The following is an 8,075-nucleotide window of genomic DNA, read 5'->3' as shown; positions in this document are numbered from 1 at the left end:
CCAAACGAAGCCTAAGAGAACTACACTATTTTCTTCGGAGAAATTAGTTTATTAGCTAACAGGTATTATCAATTTGTTTTGTTCTATAATTTTCAATCCTTAATCAAAATCAATAGCTTGCAATTCAACCCAAATTTAAGGCCAAACAAGCTATAGAGGACCACATAGAAATTAGGTTCGCCATGATATTAATTGATGAACGCAATTTTGTAGGGATTGGGAACTAGTTCCATAATTCAACGTGGGAACCGGACCGGATGGCGGTCCCATTTTTAGGTGGATCTATGAAATCAATAGGCGGTTCTTGATTTTAATTTTTGGAAACTAGCCCTCAGTGGACAATTCCCGATCACCCCTAGGCAGATCAACCACATATTGCATCAAAACATAAAAAATTGCAAAGAGGTTGGGGAGGCTTAGGGGATGCATGACAACCAGTAATTTCTATTCTAGAAACAATTTTTCTATTCCAGACTTGTTTTTAGAATAGAAATCCGTTTGATAAATTTATTCCATTTTTGGAATAGATTTATATTCCATAAATAGATTTGGAATAGAAATCATAATACTTCTCTATTTTCTAGAACAGAAATGAGAAATAAATTTTTTTCTCATCGTTCGTCAACCAATTCTTCATTCGTTGCCGCCGACCACCTTTGTCCATCGGTTGCCCGCCGATCAATAGGTTGCAGGGGCCAGGGCCCTTGCCGATCGCCCGACCATCGGCGGCATTGCGTCGCCATCCGTCACCACCATCTTTCGGTACACCGTCGTCCAAAAGGAAGAAATTTTGTGTCGTTATCAAATGAATTTCTATTTTTAGAGTATAAATTTTATGTTGTTATTAAACTATTATTTTTGTTTATTATCTATTTACATTCAGAAAATGTTCCCGAAACTATTTCTGGAACAGAATGTCATGTGCACCCTTATATAGCCAATTGGGAGGGAGGTACCCTAGTCTATGGGCTTTTGCGATCCAAGTCCGCCCGCCAATTTGCTTCTCGATGGGAATGGACAACTTTTGTTACTTCTTTTAACCGAGCCGAATGGCCCCTGCATTGCTCAATTAGATTTCGGGTGTCCCATGGGCTATGGGCTTCGCTTGATAAAGCCCAACCATTGATGAGCCGTCCACTTGGGAGTTCAGCTTCCAGATCTGTCGTTGCTCCACCTCATCGCTTCGCTCGAGTTCAGACGAGAAGACGAGACCTTCGCGAACTGCTAGGGATTCCGCCATTGAAGCCGAGCCCAAGCGAGCTCGCTTCGCGAAGCCAGCGACGAGAGAACCCCTCGACCGTCTCCGCAAACGCCGGCGATTGAGGCCTCCGATTTATCGCCTGCCCATGGGGCATCAGGCATCGGCGTTTAGCTTCCGGGAGCCTCGGCCCGGCGGCTTCCTCTTCTCGGGTAAGAAAGCCCTGTCCTTTACCGGTAGTCTCGATCCTGGTTGCTGACTGATCAAACTTCGGGTCATTGCGAAGGCGTCGTCCGCGATCGACTGAGGAACGATCTCGTGCGCTTGAAAGACAAAGGAATTCCGGGTTTTCCAGATCAACCTGAGTATGCCCACGAAAGATCTCGCCCCAGAGCATCAGATCCCTCGGTCAGTATCTCAAAAACCCATTTATCCATTATAGTAATTTTTTTGTGGAGAGGTGTCTAATGTCAATCCTTGGGTCTAGCCAGATAACTTTGGTCCACTCGCACAGGGTAAAAAGATGTTCCACCCTTTCCAGGGCTTTTCGGCATAGGGGACAAATCGGATCAGGCATCATGTTCCGTTTGGGCAGGTTTTCTTTTGTGGGTAGTGGCATTCTGACACGCACTCCACGTGAAGAAACGTAGCTTTGGATAGGAATTCAACTGCCAAACGATAGACCAAAGCGCGCAGGGTGGCTTAGATTAATGGCTTGACCCGAGGCAAAACAGTATTGGCTGGTAGAAACGTACCTTTGGATAGTAATTTACCTGCCAAACGTGCCTTTTGAAGTTTAGTGTGTGCGGCTGGAACCAATTACGAGTTACTATGTTTGGCGTTGGTTTTCACCTTGCTTGGGCCATCTTCTGGGTCAGCCAAATTTTAGGGTGTCTTAGTACTTCCAGAAAAAATTTATTTTGAAAACAAGCTCGCTGAAACCAGAGTTCAGTAAAGAAAGAGATGACAGTGACCAAATTCGACACGCGAGATGCCCCGTATGGGGACAACAATGACTGTTCTGCTATAGGCAAGCTTTTCATTGACGTGTAGGGGTCGTTATGTTGCTGAATGAGTCTGTAGATTAGTCGAGTAAGTTATTTACTCAATTTTTTCATATCTGTTTCTTGTTTAATTGGTAGAATTTTGAGTTTGGGCTCACGTTGTCTTTGTTTCTTAGTTTTGGTAATTTCCTTGTTTCTTCTGCAATTCTTTCTTGCTCTCTTGTTTTGTTTTATATGTCTTTTCCTTTTCACCATGAGTTGTGCGTTTTTAGGGTGTAATCTCCAGGTAGTCGGCCCTCAGAGTGCACGTGTTTGGTGTACCCTTATTATAATTCTGAACTTCAAATTGTGATTCCATGGGTTAATGTTATGATATTTGGTTGCTTTCGTTGGATATGAGTTAGCAAGTAGGAAATTCTGTGACTTTTGGTTTTAGTTCCTCCTGTGGTTGGACTTTGTTACCCTTTGCATTTGGTTTGCACATTTCATTGGATCAATAGATTAAGTTTTGATGCTTTAGCTGGAATACTGAGGCAAAAGAAAATTAAAAGAAATTGAGACGAGAGATGAGAATAATATGATTGAGAGAGCGGATATGAACGAGGAGAAGAAGAAGAAGAAGAAGAAGAAGAAGAAGAAGAAGGTATTTGTCACGAGAATGTAACATATTGGTCGTGGTGTACTTATGGAGCATGTTTGATATCCCAGATGGACTCAGGCCTAACAGTTTGAGCATTCAGGATAAAAGGATGTTTAATACTGTGTCGCAGTTTCAATGCAAGAGCTGCAATCCTAACTATACATCTTATAGATGTTCTGCATGTCATACTTGTCATTGCCATCCTGCTTTCTGAATTATCCTGAAATTCATGCAAGCCTCAACTTACAGACAAAGCAGATTATGAAGGAATATGCTTCATACACCTGTCCACTGACAACTTCAGATTCTAACTTCGCTAACTAACTCTTTTCCCACCCGCTGACATCTCTATAACTCAAGTTCCTGCTCGTCTCTAGCTCCTGTGTTCGGCTCACAGCAAATTCTTTACCTTTTTCTCTTCACTTGTGTAGTCACAGGAGGACCAGCTGCGATTGTTAAGCAGTTCATCCTCTTCTGAGGATGGCCTGAGCAGGAGGTTGGGAGGGAGGTTGAATGAGTCTTTTCCACATGGTTATGTTGCTTCACTTTGGAAGTTAGAGTCTTTAGTTTTGCAGAGCTAAAAGTTGCAACAAGAAGCTTCAGATCTGATACAATTCTCAGCAATGGTGGTTTTGGTAGTCTTGAAAGACTGCCTTGATGAGAAGGGGTCTTCCCAGAGCAAAAGAATGACTACAATTGCCATTAAAAAAAAAAAATGAAATGAACCCAGAGAGCATGCAAGGATTCAAAGAGTGGAAGGTAATCTTAGTTCCCCTCAGGAAAGCTTGGGATGCATGTGCTTTGCAGTATTTAATGTTAATCACTGTTGCATTTTTATCAAGAAACTCTACTATGATGCTAGGAGGAGAACTGTGTCCAGATACAAAATTTGTTGTGGAAAAACTAGAACGAGATGATAGATGTTAGTGGCCTCTTTTGTTGCTAGGTTATTCTGGTTTTGTGTGGCTAATTTCATATGAAGCTCACTATCTTATTTGCTTTCTTCCTTTGGAGAATATATGTCATTGCCCAACTGAATGCATATTTCTGGGGGTTTGATCAATGATGAGGTCCAGATTATTCTGTTAGGATTGTGATTATTTAGGAAAAGACAGTGCTTGCTTCTCTTATCCTTTATTTTACGGTCCGTGACTTGTCCTATGACCACGAGCAATTCTATGCAAGAGCTTGGAGAAAAGTCACCATGCTTTTCCATTGTGTGGTTCAAGTCCACATAAAAACACTAAAAAAAATCTTTTGAGATTATGTTTTCAAGGACTTCTGGTAGTGTAGATATATTCCAGACATGCAATAGATAAGTAAAAATTTGCCAATCCTATGCCTCGTGCCGTTAATTTTCTAGTGTTTATTTTATCTTTATTCTAAAATAAATATCAGGCACAGTGCTGGTTGAAATACATGGCTTATATAAGTTTATGTACACATGTGCCATTGGAGATTCAAGTAGTCAAAAATTTCAAGAAGAGTTGTTTTCACCAATTTGCTGAACAGGTTTTCGGGATGTAAAGCAATGAGACACAAATGGTTAAGGCATATCTGCTTTGGAAAGCACATTTGAGTGGCTGTCTCGGGGTGTGTGGTGAGGAGGCAAGAAACTGTAAAATCCTAGGAGTATTTGATCTATAGATGCCTCAAGTGAGCATGGCTGTCTCGGGGTGTGTGGTGAGGAGGCAAAAAACTGTAAAATCCTAGGAGTATTTGATCTATAGATGCCTCAAGTGAGCATGGCTGTCTCGGGGTGTGTGGTGAGAATGCAAGAAACTGTAAAATCCTAGGAGTATATGATCTATAGATGCCTCAAGTGAGCACTCATGCTTTTGAGCTAAATCTTGAGATTCCACAATCTTGTCCTACAGTTATTATGTCTAAGTTGTGTGGTGCATATTGCATGCCTGTTTGTCCAGCAGCTAACCAGCACAGAAGTGGAGGAAAGAAGGAGGAAAGAAGCTTTGCCAGCTTAGCTTCTATCTCTGAGGTTCTTGAGTGCTGGAGTAGAAACGTTTTCTGAATTTTGTTCCTTGTTTATAATTATTACGGTGAAGTCTGTGATAGCTTTTAAATTTAAAATGTTGGGACTCTTCTTGCATTTCAGAGAAGGACTTTAGGCCCAGCATCAGAAAGTATTGTGACTTATATCCGTGCTTTTTAAGCTAAACTCAGAAGATGTCACTGCAATGTACCCAAAACGTTAAATCCCAATATGAGTATTACAACATTAGAGCCACTTCTGGAATTTCTCCACATAGTCCTAGGAACCAAAACCATCCTTAGTGAGGATATTTTATTTGTGGAAAATTATGCTGGCCGGCCCTGAAAGTGAGGTAACCTGATTGTTTTAGTCCAGACTTATGCTAGTTTAGGGGAAACTGGACATAACTATTCTTCTACATTAACCTTAAAGAATGAATAAGATTCTGCCATTTACTTTTCATGAATCAGTTGGTAAATGGAGGTCAATGTGTTATTAACATACAAGTATTTTAAAGGAAAATATATGAGGAGGGAAGGACCTAACCTCCACATAATTCTAGTTAGCATTTAAATTTTTCAAAATTGATCATCACTCAAGATGCTATTGTCTTTCTAGGAAGGTGGACGTCTACTTTGTACTACTCAAGACGAGTGCATTCTTTTCTATCATGTTGCATATCAGAGCTTGTATTTTTCTGCGTTTTGGACTCTACATGGTCACCCATACTGTCATAAATCTTATCCTCTATTGGATTTGCCAATTTCAAAATCATGTGAGGGATGTTTACTTGCTTTATAAATAGGTTGAGCACGTAAGATTTGTTTACTCCTTAGCATATGAAATTCAACCATGCAGGTCACATGTCGGGATTTACTATTGAACATGGGTGAGAATGCATCATTAAATATTTCATCCCAGTTTTAATTCAGATTATTTGCTATCATCTAATTTCGTAGGGTGCATCCACAGTAGATAGCTCTTAGGGTGCCCTTGTGGGTTTCTTTGATTTCCTGTCATACAAATTGGTCGTTCTATCTCCTCTCTTTTCTTTGGGAGATGCCTGTTTGCTTCATTATACTAAAACAGATGTGAAATTATGAGGTTTTACCCTATTTTGACATGAGAGTGATGACTTTTTGCAGTTGGAGTTGAACTTCCTGGGCAGCAAATCTCATCCAGAGGATTGTCAGGCTGATGGGATGTTGTTTGGAGTATGAACTTGCCAGAGGGTACCCTAAAGAACCATCTCTTTGGAAGTGAGGTTCTTTTTTGGGTGATAAATACATGTTTTTTTAAATTTATGGTAAATATGATCTTGTCTTGGTTGAATGTACCATACAAATCGTGTGTCTTTCCTGCTGCAGGGGGCTTGGCCATTAAACCACTTCCATGGGTCACACTGCTGAACTTAAATTTGCAATAGGAGCAGCCAAAGGCCTTGCGTTCTTGCACCAGTTAGACAGGCAAATAATCTGCAGAGAAGCCCTAAACATATTGGTGGACTTAGTAAGTTCCATGTTCATTGCTTAGATTAAATGAAGCAATACCACATTGTTGTTACCTATAAAATTTGGTTCCAAAATCTTCTCCTGTGCTGAAATAATTCAAATATGTTTGCAACATCCTTGTTTTGCAATCTCCTCCTGCCATTCTGGAAGCATCAAGAATTGGAAACCTTATGCTTTCAGGCTTTCATTCTGGTCAGTTTTTCACATAAAACACAGGAGTTATCATTGCAAAGCATCTTCAAACCTGGTTCGCCAGCCATGTATCTTTTACTTATTTTTTGGTTGGGGGCTTGTTATAGTCGCGCATTTTCCCAAGCTACTCTTTTTGTAGTTAGTTTATGATACAATCATTGGCTCAAGCTAAGTTCACTATCTCTGTATTGTCCTAAGTATACTCATGTATAGATCACACTAGCAGTAGAAAAGAGACCCTATCCATTTTGACCTTTTCTTTGGCATTTGTTTCAACAGTTCTATAACTGCTAAAATATCAGATTTTGGGTTGGCAATAAAGGGTCCAGATGAAGACAAGATCACATGCGACGACACAGGTTACTGGAACTTATGGCTACACTGCACCCGAGTATGTAGCCACAGGTAATATGATGGGCTTTCTGAGTGCTTGGGGCGATCATAGCAGAGAACATTGCGTTTTGGACTTAGTTTGATCATTCATGATGCCATGTTTAGCAAATTCATGTTAGAGCACTTGCCATCGATGAACGAAGTCATGGAAACTGGGGGAAAAATTAGTTGCAACTGATGTGAAACACTGTTTCCTAGATGATTGAACCCAACTCGACCGTCTTTCTTGGACATGGTTTTTTTTATCCATCACCTCTGTTCATTGCTGATTCATCATCTCTACTGTATGAACTAGCTTGGCCAATGATTATGCTTGTTGGCCCACGTTGGGCTGACCCATCCATGCCTAAAGTTCAAAATGTGTTTTATGTTGTTTGTGTGTGGTGAGTGTGATAGAGAGAGGGACACTACCGTGCCATCATGATATGGCTGAAGCGGCCCTGTTCTCCGAGCCTAAGAATTTTGCCAAGCGGCTCTAGCCTGCTCAACAATCAAGTTTGCTTGCCTTGGCCGAAGTCACCACGCAAGCCTGCCGACGGTTCCTGTGGGGTGACGCCTTAACCACCTGGTAAGGCAGGCTGTGTTTGCGAGGCTGAATAAAAAAATGTTAATTGTTTTTGAACGAGGTTTATATATTTAAGGAATGACAACCACTCAAACCTCGACATAAAAAAACCGAAACAGCAAAAGGCATCCTGGGGGGAGCGGACATTATTAAGGATCAGCTGTCAAGATCTGATAAGGAAATGTTTCTGACGACGTTTACAACGAGGATACCCGCACGTTGGGCCAAAACTACAGTAAGGGACATTCTTCGAACTGCAAGAGGGACAGGAAAGTCTTAAAAAAAGCTGTCCAGTCATAGATTTGTCTGTTTTTGGAGTTTGGGCTCGTGCAGCCCCACCACTATCACTTCAAAAGTCTATTCTCTTCCGTACCTCATTGAATGCAGTAAAAGGGCCTCATCATCGCCTCATGATGGGACGGCGTAAAGAATTAAAAAGAATAAATGACAATAGTCAACAGAGAGAGAGAGAGAGAGAGAGAGAGAGAGCGCTATTACAGTGTGATTTCACTGTATATTATTTTGGTTAAAAAAGACTAAACTCTCAGTCGTTTTTACTGCTGGTCGCAACAATAACTCTCA

General features: G+C 41.0%; 1 long non-coding RNA gene across 6 annotated transcripts; it reads left to right on the top strand.

Moving 5' to 3' along the window:
* The first annotated feature begins 1,180 nt into the window (after nt 1-1,180).
* Nucleotides 1,181-7,201, top strand: LOC120286814. Of its 6 annotated transcripts, none has more exons than XR_005545524.1 (6): nt 1,181-1,410; nt 1,485-1,606; nt 1,690-3,601; nt 5,978-6,091; nt 6,200-6,341; nt 6,838-7,201. It is a non-coding gene; the product is annotated as an uncharacterized LOC120286814 (long non-coding RNA). The 6 variants fall into 6 exon arrangements; XR_005545523.1 differs by having other exon boundaries at nt 6,815-7,201; XR_005545522.1 differs by having other exon boundaries at nt 6,494-7,201.
* Nucleotides 7,202-8,075: the final 874 nt, after the last annotated feature.

Source organism: Eucalyptus grandis, chromosome 8, assembly GCF_016545825.1.
Source record: "Eucalyptus grandis isolate ANBG69807.140 chromosome 8, ASM1654582v1, whole genome shotgun sequence".
Taxonomy (NCBI): domain Eukaryota; kingdom Viridiplantae; phylum Streptophyta; class Magnoliopsida; order Myrtales; family Myrtaceae; genus Eucalyptus; species Eucalyptus grandis.
This window is presented reverse-complemented; position numbering and strand designations above follow the sequence as displayed.